This window comes from Triturus cristatus, chromosome 7 (genome assembly GCF_964204655.1).
Source record: "Triturus cristatus chromosome 7, aTriCri1.1, whole genome shotgun sequence".
Taxonomy (NCBI): domain Eukaryota; kingdom Metazoa; phylum Chordata; class Amphibia; order Caudata; family Salamandridae; genus Triturus; species Triturus cristatus.
The window spans coordinates 430,277,338-430,298,714 of record NC_140590.1 but is presented as its reverse complement, the minus strand read 5'-3'; the positions used below and the strand labels follow the sequence as shown (position 1 = coordinate 430,298,714).

The 21,377-nt window shown below is 42.5% G+C and overlaps 1 protein-coding gene across 2 annotated transcripts in view; it reads left to right on the top strand.

The window, feature by feature from the left end:
- GAS7 (growth arrest specific 7) overlaps positions 1-21,377 on the top strand; it is a 1,339,070-nt gene that overhangs the window by 853,307 nt on the left and 464,386 nt on the right. The window lies entirely within an intron of this gene.

The following is a 21,377-nucleotide window of genomic DNA, read 5'->3' as shown; positions in this document are numbered from 1 at the left end:
GAGTTCATGTGGTGGTTGATTTATGCTTGTCCCTGGTCAAGTAGGGCTCTATAGGCATGTGTCAGTAGCTTGAACTGGCATCTCTTCTGGACGGGGCGCCACTGGAGGTTGTTGAGTTGGGGGATGAGGAGGGTAAGTTTGGGGAGGTTAAGGATGCATCTGGCTGCTGCGTTCTGTATGATCTGGAGTCTCTTGAATAGTTGGGTGGTGACGCCTGAGTACAGTGCGTTTCCGTAGTCGAGCCAGCTAGTGATGAGGGCCTGGGTGACGATTTTTGTGGTGTTGACGGGGATCCAGCAGAAGATTTTTCAGAGGGTGTGGAAGCAGGAGGAGGTGACTTTGTTGATATGTTGCTTCATGGGGAGTCTACTGTCAAGGATGATGCCGAGGTTGCGAGCATGGTCTGTTGGTGTGGAGGTGGGTGTAAACTCAGAGGGCCACCAGCAGGTGTACCACGGGGAGGTGTTCTTCCTGAAGATAAGCCCTTCCGTCTAGTCCGTGTTGAACTTCAGGCAGTCGGTCATAATTCCAGTTGGCAACACTGGTCATGGCGTTGTGGAAGTTTGTTCTGGTGGTGGAGGGGTCTTTGATGAGTGAGAGGATGAGTTGTGTGTCTGCATAGGATATGATGTTGAGTCCATGCAATCTAATGATGGCCCAAGGGGGGTGTAGGACTTGGCCCTTTTTGCAGGGGCATCCCTGAACTTTTTGCATTCCTCCTGTATTTTATCTAACCTGTTGGTGGTGGTTTTATGACTCTGGGCACTTTTTCACTGCTGATCAGTTCTAAAGTGCATACACTCTCTATTGAAAACTGTTGTAATGGATTAGTGACTCCATGATTGGTTATTTGATTTACTTATCAAACCCTAGAACAGTGCACCATGTGTGCTCAGTGCCTGTAAATCAAATGCTGCTGATGGGCTTGCTGCACTGGTTGTGCCACCCACAGAAGTAGCTTGTAAAATATGGCTCAGGCCTGCCATTGCAGAGCCTGTGTGCAGTCTGGGACTTCCATGTCGACTTGGCAAGTGCACACACTTGCCAGTCCCAAACCTTCCTTTTTCTACATGTTGGTCGCCCTTAAGGTAGGCCCAGGGTACCCCCATGGGAGGGTGCATTGTATATGAAAGGTAGGACATGCCCTGGTGTGTGTGGCATGTCCTGATAGTAAATTACAGCCAATTTTGTTTTTCACTATTGCATGGATATCTGTTCCCATAGGCCAGAATGGGCGGTTTGATTATAACATCTTATAATCCTAACTGACCCAGGGAAAAAGATAGGAAAATAAACTTTAGTATGCCTGAACTCAAAATGTTAAAACACATCTTTTAGTGTAGGTGATTTTTACATTCTGTGTTTGAAAATACCACTTTTAGAAAGTAGGTATTTTTTTGCCTAAACACCCAGTATGCCTCTGCTATGTTTGTGTATTCCATGTCTGGTTTGTGAGTGACAGGGGGCTGTAGAGGGCCTTGGCTCCAGCAGTCTGATGGGTCAGGGCTGGGCTGAATAGGACCTGCATTGAATAGAGAGTAGGGGGAGGGGATTTCCTTTCACCAACCTGAGCCCTCATAGAATAGAGAGTAGGCGGTGGAGATTTCCTTTCACTGACCTGAGCCTTCATAGAATGGAGAGTAGGGGGGAGGAGATTTCCTTTCAGCTACCTGGGCCAGGTCTGCTTTCTAACAATGCTGCCTCCGCCTCCTGCCAGGAAGCTGTACAGAACTGGTTTTGACTGGGTACAGGCACCCTCTGGACAAAGGATTTTTCAGTATAAATATTGGGGCCCAGACCCCAGAACTTTAGATCACTTCTGGGAATGAAGACAAACCTTGGCCAAGGAGAAGAACCAAGAAAGCTGAAGGAGGAGACTGCCCCTGTGCTGTGCTATTTCTGGGGTTGGCCTGCAGTGGTTACTTTATTTGCCAAGGAAAGGAGAAGAAGACTTTGTGAACTTTTCATCATCTTGAAGAAGAATCTCCAAGGGCTTGAACTGAGCTTGCCTCCTGTCTGAAGTCACAGGGACACCAAGACTTCACCACCAGCTCCCCCTGAATTTCCTTGCTGGGAATTCTACCTGCAGAGAGGTGCCTGCTGTTGTTCTGGGTACCTCTTGTGACTGCGTGTCGCTGGGAGCTTGAAGGGCGACTCAACGAGGAGAAGTGTGTCGTCGCCGCAGCTGTTCGCCGTTGCATCACCAACGAAGCGTGTCACATCACCGGAGAAGCGTATCGGCGCCGTAGAGGTCACCATCACATCACCGGAGAAGCGTGTCGCAGGGCCTGTCGTGGCTCAGAAGTTACTGAGTTCGCTGCACGGCCATCAGGCGTGCACGCATCGCATCCAACATTGTCGCATTGCATCAAAGACGCCATTTTGTTGCAACGCACCGGATTGTCACATCGCATCGAGGTGCCATCTTGTCACATCATCACTGGGCCGCAGTAAGAAACGACGCATCAACTCCTCACACAGTAAGGAAGAGACACATCACCTCCCCTGCGCTGCAGTAAGGAAGCGACACATCCCCTCCCCTGAGTGTAAGGAATGGCGTATCAACTTCCCTGCGACCCTTTTGTTTGTATTGCGTGACGCATCCTAGGTACTTTGAGAGTAAAGTGGCGCATTTACCATCTACATTGAACTAAGCTATCTCTACCATTTTAAAGTCTATTTTTGATTACAGTATTGTGGATTTTTGTCGTTTGGTCGTGTGTTAAGTCTAGTAAAGATTACTTATTTTTTTAAACTGGTGTGGAGTCCATTTGTAGTGTTTTCACTGTATTACTGTATGTGTTCACAAATGCTTTACACACTGCCTCTGAGATAAGCCTTTCTGCTCGTGCCAAGCTACCAAGGGGGTGAGCAGGTGTTATCCAGGAGTGTAGCCTCCATTTCCCTCACTAGAAGCAAGGGTCCCTACTTAATTAACTTCTTCAGGGCTGCTAAGATAATATATAAAATCCACATTTATGAAACTCATAAACGTGCCATCTCTTATAAAACTTTACATCCAAAGCCCACAACCCAACAATGTTATATATAAAACAAATTGTTCATATGTAGTAGCAATTTATGAAAAAATAATCTTTTTCCTTAATAGCGTCCTGCCAAAAGACTCGCGTATTAGAAAAAGAATAAATACATATTTCAAATAACACAGAAAGTAGGCTTATTAACCCATGATTATAACTTCACCAGCAATTCAGAAAAAGAGATTAGAGAGAAAATGTGAATAAATATTTCCATCATAGATAATACAATACTAATGAAATTGAAACCCGTCATCGTGAAATATTCTTTTCCATTTATTATCGAAAGCAGAGAGGAAAGGGGAACTATGTTGTAATCTTCATAGACTCTAAATTTTGATAAAATATTAATTATTTTGGCAACACACACCATTTCATTCATAGTGATTCAACATGATCAGGGTGCATGGTATTCCCCAACTTAATCCGCACAATCAGGATTACACACCTATGCACCATATTGACACCTAGTAAATAAAATGCACAAATTGTATAATCATGTACAATAATTTTTTTATGGCGTGTTTGCAAAAACAGACATCATTATCTAGTTCCTACATATTTACATATTTTCTTCAAGAACTAAGGGTAAATATTGTGAGCATTAGTTATCTGGGGCAGGTAAAAATCATGTTTCACCAAGTACTTCCAAGATACAGAAGTTCAACTATGCCCGTCGGGAAACTAGGACGAAGACATACCTGGCCCAATTGACAGACAAAAATGAACCCACATAGTAGTTGAATCTAATTATTTTACCTCGAATGCTATAAAGTAACAAAAACATCTCAAACAACCTACCACAAAACCGATACGGTTTGACCTACCCAGGTTAATTTCACGTCCGCTTTCAGCACATTTTCTCAGGTGCTATAAACATTTTCCTTCGAATGCTATAAAGTAACAAAACCTCCCGAAACAAATTAACTCAATACCGCTACGATCAGTGCTTCACGTCCCGCTCTTAGCAGGTTCCCTCAATTGCTACAAAGTTGCAAACTTACCAGAAACTAAAATAAGGCAAAGCCATTACAGCTTTGCTTACCTGAATCAATGTCACATGTTCTGACAAGCACCATACGATTTGTAGAAAGAAAGTCTCCGTATCATTAAATACTTTATAACTTGAGTACCAATCTGCAACACCTGCATGTTCCAAGCTTGAACACAGTAAAGGAATACTGGTCTATAGGGGCCGCCATTTGTAAAGGTCTTACCTCCACTGATTGTGACATGTTTCGGGCAGGTTTACTGCCGACGATATCAATCTTCAATAGCATAGAAAAACATGGGGTGAACATCGAAGCATCCCCCAAACCATGACATGGCACACGCTTCCTTCGTTACATGGATCGTTTGATGCAGCATTATTTCTATATATACTCATGGTTTGAACAAATTGTGTTAAAATTAATGCACTTGTGCCTGTTCTTCCTGTATGACAACCGCATGAGTGAAAACCATTATCTGAACTGCCTATAGCACAGCTGTATAGACCATTTTTCGGGAAGTTGAGCTACAAAATTCACCCTTATTGTTCCACATGTGTCTTGGTTTGGGTGAATTCACAACCACCCTTGAGGAAGCTCATGCTTCTTGGCACTCCTGAAAGTAATGGAATATTTCATATGAGCTACATTAGAACCAAGGAGGCCTTAGCGTATTCACTTGAAAATGGTGGTGTAAATGCACTATTTGGCACCACCCGATGCATTCTGGGCGGAGGCAGTGACCTTTGCTTTACTCACTCACTAGGTGAAGCTCGGTGTGTATTTATGTTCTATCATTTTCAAAGAGCACCAGCAGCCACTAATGATGTTCCAAACCTGTTTCTGCATGATTTTAATTTGATTTATTCTTAGCTTAACAATGCATCTAAAGGGCATCTAGTGAAATGAAATGCACAGCAGAGAGAAAGTAAATCAAACCGGTCTTGACCCTGCCAATTCGTCTGCTTTTCCTTAATAGTAAAAGGTTTTTGTGTTTTGGGCATAGAGTGCGCTTTATGAGCAGTGTTGGTGGGATTGTGTGTGATACAATCAGCACTGTGCTTGTTATGAGTTTGATATTTGGTTTTTGGTAAACGACAGTGCACTTTCCATAAGAATTATGTCTGTAGGGCTTACGATCTCTGAAGTCTTAAGAACAGCAAAGGTTCTATATGATGGATACCTATAATATAATTTCCAGCAGTCTATCTCATTTGGGCTTGATTAGAATAGTGGGGGGACCACCTCCGACAGGCCGTCAGTGGTGGTCCCACCGACAGCCAGCCTATCAGTCTGACTGCCACATTAAGATGCAGGCAGTCGGAAATGAAGGCACAGGCACGGCCAGAGGGATTAGGATGTCGCTTTCCGACAGCCTGTTCATGGCGGTCTGACCGCCTAAGTACAAGCTGTCTGAAAAGGATTTGGTGGCCCCAAGCAGGGTCCCCGTCACTTGTGGGCCTCCGTCCAGTGGTACCTGTGGTACCTCAACACACATCCATGCAATACACTTTCCCCCCCATTTCGGTTGTACCTGTAAAAGTACAAGAAGCGCTTTTTGTGTGTAAATACACACACTCTGCTCTTAAAGTTCTGGAGAGTATATGTCAATATCCAACTGAGACCCATTAACTTTGTTTTTAAGTGCTAGCAGCGTGAATGCTCAGGGTGGTAAACACATTGGTCAGAGGCGCAACTACAGCCAAATTTCGGGGGAGGGCTAAGAAAAAATTTCGGGGGGGCTGAATCTTTTAAGCCATAGGCAGAGTGGAGCTGCAGGGGCCCTTAGAAGGGGTGAAACAACAGCGAGGCCTCATTAACATGCAAATGGTCTTTTAAAGACCTGTGAAGTGCTCGGGTGCGGCTGTGTGTGCGCCGGGAAGCTGTCTGATCCCGGGCTGCCGCACACGACGGGGGGCGGGGGCTGAAGCCCTGTGAGTCCAATGGGTGTTGCGCGCCTGACATTGGTTACCATCCATCAGTTCTGTGCTCTTATGTCCGCTCCATCATAATTTAGGAGTAAAACATTCTGTTTATTAATGATAGAACTAAAATGGCAACGTGGTAACATATGTAAAAATAGTCTTATGGTACATTTTCATTGCAGAAACCTTGTTCACCAAGGGACATGTTTCTCAATAGCTCATTAATTACTGTGATGGTAACATCTCTGAAGGCATTTAATAGATGCATACCAAAGCATCTGGGTAATTTCATATGATCAAAATGCTCAGGAAAGTTCTTCCGTTCATTCCAAACGACTTAAGGAAAGGTGTCGTTTCTACTCTCATCTCAAGTATAGACTATTGTAACACACTTCATCAACATCAAGAAAAGAAGCTTACAAAGATGCAAATACTTCAGAATGTTGCAGCACGACTTCTCTTGGGAACGCCCAAGTTCCAATGTGTTTCCCAGGGTCTTGCTCAGTTACATTGGCTGACTGTGAAGAAGCAAATTGATTTTAAGGCACTCAGTGTCGCCTTTAAAGCACTGCATGGGGTAGAACCTAAATATCTTAGACATCGATTTTAGTGGTACGTGCCCAGCGGATCTTAGATCATCATTAGCACAAAATCTAGTGGTTCCCAAATTCAAAAGAGAAAAAATGGGCCAGCGGGAGCTTTATCACCTGCACTGCCAAACTTTGGAATTCAGTCCCTTCTCACCTTAAAGATAAAACGTAGTTGTTCTCCTTTCAGAAAGTTCTCAAAACTTGGCTTTTCAATAATTAAAACTATGGACTCTGCCATTCTTATCTTTGAGGGATTATGATCTATCACTAGAGCTATAGCGCCTAGACACCTCAGGGTAGTAGTACACATTACAAATGTAGTTTTCATTTCATGGAGAGTGTACTCATGCGAAAATTCCAAATCTGAAATAATCCTGTGCACATCGCATGAGGATTCCTTTTGATGATGAATTTCACCTGTTTCTTTTGCCATAAATTAGTTTTTATCCTCCTTCAGTTTTATCATGAATTACACCACTTGTATTTAAACAATGTTAATTTAAATTTTGGTACACTTTTGTAGTATACAAGAAGTGTTCAAAATATATCCTGTATATTCAGGTTTAGAATGAAAACAACATAATTGAAAAACAAACAGGCAAACTTTGTCTAATTGTAAGGTCAAAAGGAATCCTCGCGCAATCTGCACAGGATTATTTTAGATTTGAAATTTTCAGCTGGGTGCACTCGACATGCCACTATCAAACATCAAAATTTTAGGAGGTACAGGTGGCCCCACCCTCAAGAGTATGCTACTCTCAGACAAAGGAAAGGATAGGAGTATGAGGCCAAACCTCTTGCTCCATCACTGGAGACATGCTGGCACCATTATTTACATACTGCACAACCTTCAGAAAATAACATAGGTTTATTATTTCTATATTTTTTGTTATTTTGTTGGGATCTTAGCTATCCTCGAGAACCATACCATCTAGTCCATAGGTGGTAAGTAAATATTCCTCATAAAGCACACCATTTAGTCCATTTGAAGCCAGTTTTCCGAGAGAACCACACCACCTAGTCCATAAATGGCCAATATTCCTCACCCAGAGACATATTGATCATGGTCTTACTTGTTCTGATTATTTTTTTAACGCACTCCGTCTAATGGACTTCCTACTGTATGCTCTATTATGGTATCTGATGATACACCTGGGATGTTTAGTCTGTCTGGCTTTGGTTTCTTTTACACAGCAATTATATTTTAGACTTTCTCTGTGAATGTTCTGTTCTCTGAAGAGTGAGAAAGCAAAAGACACACAATTGATGGACGGAATGCAGAACAAATCAAAACATTCACCCCCAGTCAAGAGATCTGGGTTAAATCCATCATTATTTTGCCACCATGCCACCCCAGTTTAGACCTGGCTATATGCAAATCAGTCTTGACCCTGTGCCTCATGGCAACAGTCCAGCCCGAACTGCCGTGCCAGGTCCTCCCAGGACCGGAAACAAGCATCCTAGGACCGGTTTTGGGGTTTCACCCCTCTTCAGCCAGGATAGCTTGATTCCAGTGGCACAGTGAGCCCAGGACCCACGTCTGGGCATACCTGGCGCACTTAGGGCGAGAAAGCAAACCAAAACCGGTCCTAGGATGCTTGTTTCCAGTCCAGGGAGGACCTGGCTTGGCAGTTCGGGCTGGACTGTTCTCATGAGGCACAGGGTCAAGACTGATTTGCATATGGTTGGGTTCAAACTGGAATGGCATGGTGAGCAAAAAAACGATGGATTTAGGCCCAGATCTCTGAACTGGGGTGAATGTATGACATTGTTCTACATTCTGTCAATCAACTGTTATTTTTGCAATTGTCACCCCGAGTGGGACGGGTATGCTCAGACGTGAGTCCCGTGCTCTGCATGCCACTGGAATCAAGCTATCCTGGCTGAAGAGGGGTAAAACCCCAACACTGGTCCTAGGATGCTTGTCTCCAGTCTAGGGAGTACCTGGCTTGGCAGTTCGGGCTGGACTGTTCCCATGAGGCACAGGGTCAAGACTGATTTGCATATGGCTGGATTCAAACTGGAATGGCATGGTGAGCAAAAAAACGATGGATTTAGGCCCAGATCTCTGTAATGGGGTGAATGTATGACATTGTTCTACATTCTGTCCATCAACTGTTATTTTTGCTGTTCTATGAAGAGGTCATTTAACCCCTTCAGTGCCACGCCCTTTCCCCCTCCTGTGCCGGGCGTTGCATTAGTGGGTGGGGTTCATGACGAGATAGTCTCGTCATGGGCACAGCGCGACCGTGCTCCATGACAAGACTATCTCGTCATGGGCACAGAAGAGGTTAAGAACCAGTCTAGCTTTCTTTTGCCCTACACCATGCACATTTTAAAGCAATAGGAACATATCAGATATACTTAGCTAGGTCACCTCTTAATAGCATTAATTATCTCCTTGATATCATCCTAGTTGCTTGGATGGTAGTCTGTTCCTATTGTGGAAAGTGGTTGTACCTTCTAATGATATTGCTTAAGTCAAGGTCCTGATGTTTCACTTTTATCCTATAATATGAGCCAACCTATCACCTCACAACACCAGATTGCCGTAAAGGTTGGTAGTCTAGATCTAAGTCAGGATTCCAGAGGACTGGGACGTTTCCCATGACCAGTATGCAGAAGTTCCTGAGTAGGTTTACTGAAATAAAACTCTACACAGGGACAACATTTATGATGCCGGTCAGTGGACTTTTTTTCAATCGTCAGGCTTAATCATTATTCACAGTCTCTCTGCCAACCCAGTCTCCTGAATTCCCCTCTCTCAACTAACCAGCTCCCAACTCCTTTCAGGCATGTTTAAAAAATAACCAACATTACATTGATGACCCCAGTTGCTTAGCTCATGGTGGTCTGGGGACGTTCTCTCAGTGAACACACACCCACCTCGGTTAAACAAACTATAAACCAGCAAAATGCTTACAACCCAGCCAGGCTAGAGAGGTGTGACTGCTAAGACGATACCAAGGCCCTCATTGCAAGAGGTCAGGTATTTGGGCCAATACTCAACGCACTTTCGAAGATTCATAACAAGGAGTCCATTGTGGATTTTGGAGTTTATTGCATCAAAATCCACATGTGTAGGCAACTAATGGGTATTTTTTCCCTGATAAATTATATCCACTTGGCCCTGCCACAATTTATCAGGGAAACTTGCAGAAGTGACGTGTTAGCTGTCAAACTCTTAATTGCTGTATGTGGGGTAAAGGAGTTAAGGTACATATCACAATTAATTGGACCACTCATAATCAGGTCCCAAGACAAATGAAAATAAGTATATATAGTCATGCTGTACTCATCATTACTTCTGCCAATTTTCTTCCCTGCGTAAACAAATTTGAGCTTGTGTCTCACGGCGTCAAACTGCCTCTGCTCTTTGAATGGTCAAAACTCTAGCATGAGTGTTTTTGTACTTTTGCTACAGCTATGATTGCTTCCGTTTGTGTTTTGTGACATCTTGTGTTTGTAGGAAGGCTACGTCCACACTTCGGTACACCTGATGCTGCTGTTGTAATACTGTTTCCATATGCCTTGTGCAGGAACCTCTGCTGATGTCATACACTCTGTGCATCTTGTGCAGATTTTCCTCCTGCCAGCATGCTATTTCTGTATGCCTGGGCACTGGTGGACTGATGTCACCCATGTTTATGTGTTATTTAAAATTGTATGCACATGCCCACTTTTGTCTTATCTGATTAGCCCTCTTGTTTTAAGGTGCTCAAACTCTTTAGCTGATCAGAGAAGCGAAAGGTCAAGTACTGATTATAATGATGTTTAAGGTCTAGTCAAAAACAAATATTTTTTACTGCGAGATATGTGCAAAATTCTATCCTCGTTTATTGTACTAACTCACAGGTGTGGATTACAAGGACCATTACAGACCTCAAAGAAGTCGTATTTGCACATAATGCTTTACATTACATTTCATCTCAGAAGTTTTGCTTTAAAAAAACGAAATAGTGTAAAGACCATAGAACAGTGATTTTTAACCTGTGGTCAGAGACCCTTGGGGATCCATGAGGCCTACTCAGGGAGTGCGTAACTGTCATAGAATATTAAATAATATTAAAATTAATACATTGAAATAAACAAAGTATATACAAATAAAGAAGCAATATTGAACATTTGAAAGATTTTATACATTTGATTGTGAATTAAACAATTTTTCAATATTTCAGTATTAATGCGGTGTATAGTTTTTGTATTTTTTTGCATGGTTTTCGGGTTCAAATCACTTGTTCATTTCTTAGGATGTGGGTCCCAGACTTCCAATAATGACTCAGTGAGTTTCTCCAGATTCCAGTAATGATTCAGTGGGGTCCTCATAAGTAAAAAGATTAATACCACTGCTCTAGAAGACTGTTTGCTTAGTCCATATTTTTCTTTTGCTGATTGTGTTGCAATTATTTTCTTTTGTACATTTGGGTTTATATCATACATATCTAATAGCTTAATTTCCTCAGTGACACTCCATTTATGGTAGGGGAGCATCCTTTTTTGCCTCGCTTGCCATGAGAGGACAATGCCTATTTCTTCATTTAACGATTAGTGTTCTTCATAACCTTGATTTAGAATGGGGTTTTATTGAGAGTTGAAGACTAGTACCTTGCTTTGGACATTGGTATTTTGTTTTTCAATAAACATATTGCATCATTGGTTATGGCTACTGACAGCTTTAGCTGAAGGTAAGAGGCTGTGTCATCAATTCTCGATAAGAGTACAGAAGAAGAGTGGGCTTTGCGTCATCCCCTTTTGGGTATTGGCTTTAATGTGCTTTTCGTGGATTGCCTTAGCTTGGATGGCTCTTCATCAAATCCACTGCATTTTGTGGATGTTTACCTTGTCCCATTTGTGTTCCCATCAAGTTTTGATCGTCTGCATCTAACAGTCATTTTATTACACTACAGGAGACACGGGATGCATAGTTCGTAAATGTGAATGAGTGTTTGGTCTTACTTCATTTCCTTTGTTGACACAATGGTATTCGAATTGCTAATTTGTGGCTTTTTTGTTAGAAAAGTGTGTGGTTTTTAGATGTCTTGTTCGGTTATTTAAAAAAGTACTATGTGCTAATCACTCCTGCTTTTAATGGGTTTTTTTTATCACAAAGTAAAGATCAGTGCACACGTAGGTTTTCCTAAAGATGCAAATAAAATACTGATAATTTGAAAAAGTGTCTATTGTGGAATATTTTACTGTGTATTATATTTTAAATCCCTCACAACACAAATTTTCTCTTGTGACTCCTTCTCGTAAAGCTCTTCTTTAAAGGTACAGGTTACCTGCTAATACAGTCTCTTTGGCAAAAGAGTGACTCCCATCTTCCATATTGTGGTGGCCCAAGATGTAGCTTCATTTCAAATTCTTTTTATTGGACTTTTCAATAAATCAATAACTGCTTTGCACTATTCCTCTGTTCAAAATAAAGTATCACTCTACAATGAGCATATAGTAATACTTACTAGTTAGTTAGTTAGTTAATAACTTTATTCAGAAGTATAAAAACATCCATAAAAGCATCACTCGAGACAAACATTGTTATACAATTAATGTCATAAAATCAGATTTGATGTAAAACACAAGCTAAAATTGTTAGGTCTCGTAACAGTCAGTTGTCAGGGGGTTTTATACAGATATATATATATATGTGTCTATCGAAATGTTTCGGAGAGCCCACTTTATAAAACACCTTAGTTAGCAATCAATTCCTAGCACGGGTTCTACAAAGCCAGTCTGCTATAATCAATATTTAAGACAATTAAAATCTATTACAAATTCCCCAATATACCAATAGATAGTTTTTTCAGCTATAGCTATGGCAGTAAAAAATTAAATGTGATAATATGGTAAAGTGCCTTCATGTTAAAGTAAGTTGATTTGCCCATTACATCGTGTATCCAAACTAGAGGGGCAGTAATATGTGATTACCAATCATGCTATATCCCTATACTTGGGCACGACTAGTCTAAGATAGGGGGCAAGAACCTAGATCCTGGTCCGCCATGCCCTCCATCTAAACTGGCCCTCCAATGTACAAGGCTAACATAATACAATGTATTGCACATTCAAATTCTGACCCCTTTTCCCTTAGTCACATTGATGGAGATGCCTAAATCAATGAAACAAGTTACAATATTGCCTATCCTAGTCACAAATTGGTAAAATGTTCATTCTAGTATAAAAGACCACCCATAGAAAGGATGTCATTCTACAACAGATCTCTAGGGTAGGTAATGATTGCAAAAATAAATATGCTGCGGCATTGGGTAAAACAATGTGAGCTGATTATCTGTAAAATATATTGTTTCCTTTGTTGGCTATAAAACTTACAGAAGATAACTACATGCATTGTATCCTGGGGCCTCATATTGTCAAAAGGACAAATGGTCAGTTTTATAGACAAGTCATTCATTTTTGGGAAGCTGACCAATATAAGGAATATATCAAGTTTTAAGCGGGTCGAGACAAGCCTATGCCTTCCGTTTAATACAGTTTTGAGAAAGGGTTGCATGTTAAAGTAGTTAGAATCAATTGATTTTTCATGACACTTGGTTTGGGGATCTCAGTTAGCAGTCTAAGGTTTTCGAGATGTATCATCCCTTCCTCTTTCAAGGTCTTTCTACTAATTGTCTAGTGTTTCTGGTTTCTCAAAATAATCAGGGTAGCCCTTATCACTGAAAAACATTGTACATAGGCCAGCCATGAAATTCTTTCTTAAGTTTGAGCTTAATTTAAGGCAGTCCCCAACTATTGCTTGATTAAGACTTGTATACTCTGACATCCAGATTTGCATGCCAAAGGATAATTGGCTGCAGCTTTGTTAAATCTATGATATATTGTGCGCCTAATTCGGAGTGACCTACATATACGGATGTGCTTTTAGGTGTTGCAAGCAGATATCTGAAAAATACATTTTCTACGATTTGGCCATCTGTACATTTATTTTTTATGTCCCCACAAGCCTGCCCCGTATATGGCTATGTTGAGGGACTTGGCTTTATAGATCTTCATCATCACTTCCGGTGGGTTAGAGCCCAATCGTCTTGCAAAACTTTTAAGGGCCATGCAAGATTTACTAAATTGTAGCTTCCTGTTGGCAATGGTTTTATTCCATAAAACATTGTGTCAAATAAAATCCCCAGATAAGAAAAGGTATTAGTAAAACCAATGATTTTGCCGTCTATCCTTCTATCTCTACATTTCCTACTAGTCCTCCCAAATTTCATAATAAAACTTTTTCCTTGCTCCCGGAGGCAAGATGGCGGCCGCTGCTGTGGCCGGTTAGGCGAGTGCTTCCCACCTCTACACTCTCCCGTGCCCTGTCTCGGGCTATGACCACGACGTGCGAAATATTTTAAATATTTGGATCCTGGAAGTGAGTACGAGCCGGTATCTGTTACCTGTGTGTGGCGGTGTGGCTCAAAGTCGCCGAAGCGGAGAAGCGGTCCCTCCCGATTTCCGACTCCCGTCTCCTGCTTCCCGGCTCACGCCGAAGCGGAGAAGCTGTGCCTCTCGATTTCCGACTCCCGTCTCCTGTTTCCCGGCTCACGCCCTTCTGATCCTGTCTCCTCCTTAGTTTGCCCGCGGCGATTCGGAGCTTCCGCAGAGGAGTTGTGCCGTTTGATGTGGAACTTGTCTGGGGGTGAATGCTTTGGAGGATTTTGACAAGTACACGCCTAGAGTCGGGGGTCACCGGATATTGGTGCAGCTGTTGGCGTTGGCGTTGGCGCTGGCGGGTACTTACTGCTGTTGGAGCCATGGTGGGAAAGAGTCGGCAGAGAGGTGCTGGGAATATGGCCGGGACACCGGTAAGAACACGGCAGACGTCCATAAAACCGAATGGGGCCGGTAAGATTGGGAAAGCGCCATACGCACAGAAGGAGGGGGGAGAGACGCAGACAGAGTCTCAGCTGACTGCTTCTTCGCAAATCCCCGCAATGTTTAAGGCTAAACAGAAAGTGGGCATCCCTGTAACCCCTGAGCTTACTGAGCCCACTGAGTTTACTGAGGAGGGACAGCACGAAACTCAGCAGCAGCAATTGAGTTTAAATCCGGATAAGAATCAAAGCTCTTTGGACAGAGGGACTCTGGGAGATGTAGTCCAAGAAGGGCTAGGTCAAATTCAGAGCTCTGAAATGCGTCAGGCGCTACATCAGACGCAGCAACTGAATAGTCAGAAGGGGAAGGAGAAGGAGAAAATCCTAGCAGTATCATCCGTGGAGAGTGCAAACGTAGCAAAGTCATTAAGAGCTAACTTTCCTGAGCCTTCATCGGGCATAGGGGAAGCACCGGATAAAGTATCTACTACGGAGGATTTCTTCTCCTTGTCCGATAGATCCTCAGTGGACAGCGCGGTCCAAGAGTGGCTGGAAGGGGCCAGTTTGGGGGGGAAGAGGAGGTCGGAGGAGACCCGGCAGAGCCCCTGAGGAGCAGCGAGGAGACTAATAGCGGAGGGGTCTTGAGAGTATCTGAGGCTTCATTTATGTGGGATGATCAGAGCTCCCCGAGTTCTATTTTGTCATGTCTACCCGGTAATCCAGTCGCGCCTTCACAAGGTCAACAAAGGATGGAGGAGTCAACCCCTGGAGAGATTACTCTAGCGACTATCTATGATTTAATTATGACTCATAGGGCTGAGACTCAGACCGGCTTGTTACGTACTCAGAGTGCGTGTAAAAAGCTGCAAAACGCTGTAAGACGAATCGCAAAGACATGTGTGGATGTGTCCAAAAGGGTGACCGAGGCAGAGGCAAGGATCTCTACACTCGAGGATGAACTATCAGCCCAGAAAGAACTTACGGAGTCTCTTAAGGCACAGCGAGAGGACATACGCTGGAAGATCTCTGACCTTGAAAATAGGTCTAGGCGTAATAATCTGAGGGTGCTTGGGATACCAGAGGGAAAGGAGGGTTCAGACACGCTAAAGTTTATGGTGGGGTTATTAACAGAGGCTTTCCCGGAGCTGGGGCATTGGGAGTGGCAAAAAGAGGTTCAAAGGGCTCACAGATTCCCTTTTGTCCAGAAGAAGGGTCAGGTAGAATTCCCTAGGGCTATTTTGATATGTCTGAATAATTTCAGGGCGAGGGAGGAGTTATATGATCTGGCCCGCCCGAATAAGAGAAGGAATGCTGGGGTGTGTGAGTTTTTTGTTCAGCCAGACTATTGCCATGACACGGTGGAGCGTCGCTGGAGGCTAAGACAGCTGATACCGGGTTTTCAAGCAAAGGGGGCCCAGGCGTTTTTACAGAATCCAGCCAAACTAAAAGTCATTAAGGGTGGTCATAGTCAGTTTTTCACATCAGAAGTTAAGGCAAATGAATATCTCCAGTCAATGTGATGAGTTAGGCAAATTGAGGATTATTGGTTTTGATGCTTATAGCGATGTAGTGATGAAGCGTTGTAGCCATGCAGTTAAAGGTATGTGTCTAGCTATGCCAAATGCCTTTTTATAGTTTGCCTTATTACTCTTCTTTGTTATTTGAGTACGGGGGGGGGTGAAAGAGGTGGGGTCAAGCATGGGCTTACCATCAACAGGGACTTGTTCCCAACGCCTGTTGAGGGAGGTTCAGGGTGGGGTGGGGTGGGTTCAGTTGGTGCTGGTGGTGGGGGGTGTGGTAAGGGGGGTAGGGCCTGGGTGGTAATCAATTCAGTTGGGCTCGAGGTAAAACACAGCACAATGTCTTTGGAAAATGTTGATAGTATCAAATATAAGCAGAGCAAGCTATTTGATATAAGTGTGTCTCTTTTTCGTAAGAATTTTTTCTTTTGTTTGAATGATGAAATTAACTTGCTGCTCATTAAATATCTGTGGTCTAAATGATGTTAAAAAAAGACGAGTATTGGCCAGAATAGTGTATAAAAGTTCATGGGATCTGCTCTTCTTACAAGAAACACATATAGCATGGTCTAATAGGGCCTGGCTCGGCTCTTTGGGGCTCGAATTGTTGGCATGCACATCGCAGGCAGTTAACCAAAAGGGGGTTGCAATTTTGGCTAAAAGGGGACTGATGGAGGTTAAAAAATATAAAGCGGATAAATTCGGGAGGTGGGTGTTAATGGAGGTAGCAATTTCACGGCAAGTAATGACACTGTGTTCAATATATGCACCAAATGAAGATGACCCAGACTTTTTTCAGGTAATTAATACGGAGCTGTCTAGTTATCCTCAGCCTATGCTGGTTTGTGGGGATTTAAATATACATATGTATCCACAATTGAATATAAGGACAGCCAAAGTCTATAAGGGCAGGAAACATAGAGCTTTTAAGAGCTTGCAGGCTCTGGTTCAAGATCAAGGTTTATATGATGTTTGGGAGGAACTAAAAACAGGGCAAGATGGGTCTACGTATTTTTCTGCTCCACACAAGATGATGGCAAGACTTGATCTATTTTTGGTTTCTGATGTTATATTATTGAGTGCCTCTATAAACGTCCTCCCCAAGATAATTTCAGATCATGGCCCAGTAGTATTGGAGTTTGAATGTGGTGGGTTAAAAGCCAAAGGAAGGAAATGGACTTTTGATAGGAAGTTATTGATGAATCATGACTATTGTAGCTGGATGGAACAATGGATCCCTGATTTTATTCAGCTGAACACTGGATCTGCTAGGACCGAGATTGTGTGGGATGCTCTTAAAGCGGGTATAAGAGGCGAGACAATAAGGTTTGCAGCAAGGAAGCAGAAGGAGGACCGTGTGAAATGTCTAAACGACTTGGCGGCCCTTTCGCTGCTGGAGCAGAAACTAGTTGCTGAGATAAAACTAGCTGGGAGAGTGACCGAGGCGCAAGCGGAAGTAGCTGCGTTTCGCTCAATTGTATATCAAGGATATGCTGATGAGGCAGCTGCTAAATACCATGTTCACAGAAGGGAGTTTTACGAATATGGGGAAAAGGTTGGGAGTGTCTTGGCTAAAAGGCTTAGACAAAAGGAGGTCTATTCCAGGATATTAAAGATTAAGGATAGAGATGGGAACGTATTAGAGACTCCCTCCCTAATTCATGATTCGTTTAAAAAGTATTATGAGAACTTATATACAGCAGAACCGGTTAGAGGAATACAGCAATATTTAGAGGAAATGAGCCCTCTTGAGTTAGAACAGGGGGATAAAGAGGAATTGGTAGATGGGATTTCCTGGGAGGAGATTGAGATCGCTATGCTTTCACTAGCCTCAGGGAAGGCGATGGGGTCGGACTCAATCCCGTTGGAGTTTTATACTAAGTTTAGGAAGAGGTTAGCTGGGTTATTTACTTTGGTGGTTGAGGCTGCATTTAGGGGGTTTCCCCCAGCTTCTTGGTCGGAAACAGTAATAATAATTTTTAAGAAGAAGGGAAAGGATCCTTGTGAGCACTCTTCATATCGTCCAATCTCCCTTATAAATGCCGATAACAAAATATATTCTAAATGCTTAGCAAAGAGACTGAGGTCAGTTATTACCCCCTTAGTCTCATTACGGCAACACGGATTTATTGCTGGGAGAGGTACTACGGACCACGTTAGGCGGCTTATCTCGGTTTTCGATTGGGCACAGGCAACGGGGGCTCCTGTGGGGGTGGCCCTGTTGGATGCTGAAAAGGCATTCGATAGGGTCTCCTGGGAGTTTCTGTGGGCAGTGATGAGGTGGAAGTCCTTTCCCGAGAACTTTATAAGAGCAATACAGTCTATGTATTGTATGCCGAATGCGATAGTACGATTAGAGGGAGAAGAGTCTCAGAGGTTTATGGTTAGCAGGGGCACGAGGCAGGGGTGCCCCTGTTCCCCACTTCTGTTCGCTCTATATATAGATCCTCTTATAAACAGATTGGAGGCTGATTCTGAAATTTGTCCGGTTAAAGCACACCTATATTCAGTGAAAGTTTTGGCCTATGCAGATGATTTGGCGGTATTGTCTGCGGATATGGGGAAAGCCATGGAAAGAATTGTGGTTGCCACTAGAGACTTCGGTGTAGTATCAGGCTATAAACTGAATCTGGACAAGACACAGGTGTTACACACGGAGGTTGGTCTACCATTAGGGATCGATATATCCAAGGAGGCAATGTATTTAGGGGTGCTTATCTCTGTTAAAATCCAGGAGATACCAAGGATCAATGTTGATCCACTGATCATATCAGTAACTAATACCTTGGAGCGCATAAATAGGCTCCATCTGTCTATATATGGAAGGGGGAATGTATTAAAAATGTCAATCTTCCCGAAGTTTTTATATTTGTTTCGGGCGATTCCAATTATCTTTCCTAATATTTTTTTTAAGAGAATGGAGCGTATGTGCTCACGGTTTTTCTGGGGGTATCGGCGTTCTAGAAGGGCGATGAAATGGTTATATTTGCCGGCAGAGCGGGGAGGTCTCGCTATTCCTAATTTTTATGCTTATTATTGTGTTTCACTGTTTCAATATATGGGGGTTTTGTTATGTGGAAATACCGAAGTACTGGAGGCTGCCTTTTCTCCTTCAATCTACGAATGGTGTCTTGGTGACTCGGCTCGAGGATTGTTGGTTAAAGTGCTAGAGCCTAGCTACTATAAAAAGACTAGGTTTAAGATTCTACAGGCAGCATATGCAGTATGGAGGAGGTTTAGGAAACAATTAGATATGCCCACTATCTTATGGTGTACACCTTTTGATTCGTGTGTGTTGCCTTCCACTATTTGTCATGATGCAGTTATGAGGAGGTGGTCACAGCAAGGGATAAGAGTAATAGGGGATCTTTTTGAAACTGGCAATATTCTTACTTTTTTATCGTTACAAGAGAAATTTGGGGTTGGTAGGGCGGACTTTTTTAAATATCTGCAACTTAGAAGCTACCTTCAGGCTGAAATTGCGAGGGGGAATTGTCAAGTGTCCCAGATTCGGATCTTGGAACTGATAAAGCGTAAATCTAAAATCGGACAATTATATGAAGAATTTATGCAGAAGGAGCCTGATGATATTCACAAATTTGAGGTAATGTGGGAGGGGAAACTAACCTTGACCAATATTGATCTTCAGCTGGCTTGGAGGACTGCTAATGCTATTTTGCTCTCTGGCAGTTTAAGAAGTCAAGCATATATGTCCGCATTTAACCTATATTATACGCCAGCCAAGATTACAAAGTGGAAGGTGGGTAGGGGGACAAGCTGTGCTAGATGTGGGTTACATGCTGCAGACTCAAAACATATGTTCTTTTCCTGTCCATCGCTCTCCCAACTTTTATTGGATATTGAACGTTTTATTTCAGGATCTTTGGGTATCTCGATCACTTTGACTGCACATTTGGTTCTGTTTGGAATAGAACATGGTACGGAGGCGGGGAGTAAAACGGTTTCATACAGAGGATTTAAGTTCATATGTATGTCGGTGTTGAGGCTATGTATAACATCTCAGTGGTTAGACTCAGAACCCCCCTCTTTTGATAATTGGAGGGCTAAGCTTATATCATTGTATAATTTGGAAATGGCCCTGTATAAATTAAAAGGTAGGGTAAGAAAGAAGCTCGGGGTAGCAATATGGGAGCCAATCGCAAATTGGCTATAGGAATGTATCTTTGATGATCAGCTTCGGGTTTGTCTGTAAAGTCAAGGATTATTTTTGTTGTATTTGATTGTATGTTTGTATACGTACTTAATTTAAGGCTGTTTTTCTGTACATTATGAATTCTGTGTAACATTCTTGCCTCACTGAATTGAATAAAAAATTAAAAAAAAAAAAAAAAAAAAAAAAACTTTTTCCTTGTTTAACTAGGAGGCCAAGTTCATTCATATATTCTATAAAATTCGACAGCAGGGACTGAAGAGCCAAGGGGGTACAGGCCATAAGAACAGCGTCGTCAGCGTAGAGGAGGGCCAGGGCAGGGCGCGGTCCTATCTGTGGGAGATCTTTTGTAGATGCCGCAAGTACCTCACCCACACTGTTTATATATAGTGAAAACAGGAAGTTAATCCTTACTATACAAATTCTATGGATGGTAACTATGTTGTATTCTCAAGCTTTCAGTCTCTCAAATAGTTTAGACACTCGGTTCATAATAATAGGGAATAACAACTTGCAAAGGGCACAGGCATATAATGCAAAGTATTAGGCTAGTGAATGGACAGGATGGATTGCTGGGCTGAGAGTTAAGATGAAGCTTCATTGTGGTATTTTTTTCTAGAACAGCTCGGGGCAGCACACACAGTCACACAACTATTAGCAAAACGGACCCTAAAAAAGCAAGACTTTGCCAAAGAGTGTGTTTTTATATAGTGCTTCTCACCACACTAATGCTCTATAAATTACAGATGTTACTGTGATCCAATGTATGGTACTTGTGGTTTATTCCACCGATTGCATGTATTGCCAATCGAATCTAGGATTGTTGTATTGCGATATTCAAGCTTCTGAAAATTCAAGGACATTGGATAATGAACTGGGCACATTGTTTATCGCATTTTCATTTTTGACACACTATGTATTTATTTTAAAGGAAGCAGATAAGCCCCCAGCCAGAGCTCAAGCTCAGTGTCACATTAAACCGTGGCGATGTCGAACCACTAGGGAAAAAAGTTCAAATCCCCTGTTAGCAATTAGCATGTCAGTAAATGTTTTAAATAAACTAATATCTTTGCACGAGAAGGAGAGAATCAAAAGTGTGCTCTGGCAGGTGATAGGCAAAGAGGCTAACCGAGACTAGCACACACCGCATCCTCCTGCATACAAAAGATAGTGGCTATGATAAACTGTGACTTTTCATTGAGAATGCCTCATTTCAAAAATCAAACGCGCTACAAACACCGCCCAATTTTAGAGAGTGCCTGTGATGGAAGAAGAGAGTACATTGCTTGGTGATTTTCTATTAAAAGAGAGAAAAAAATAATGCTCT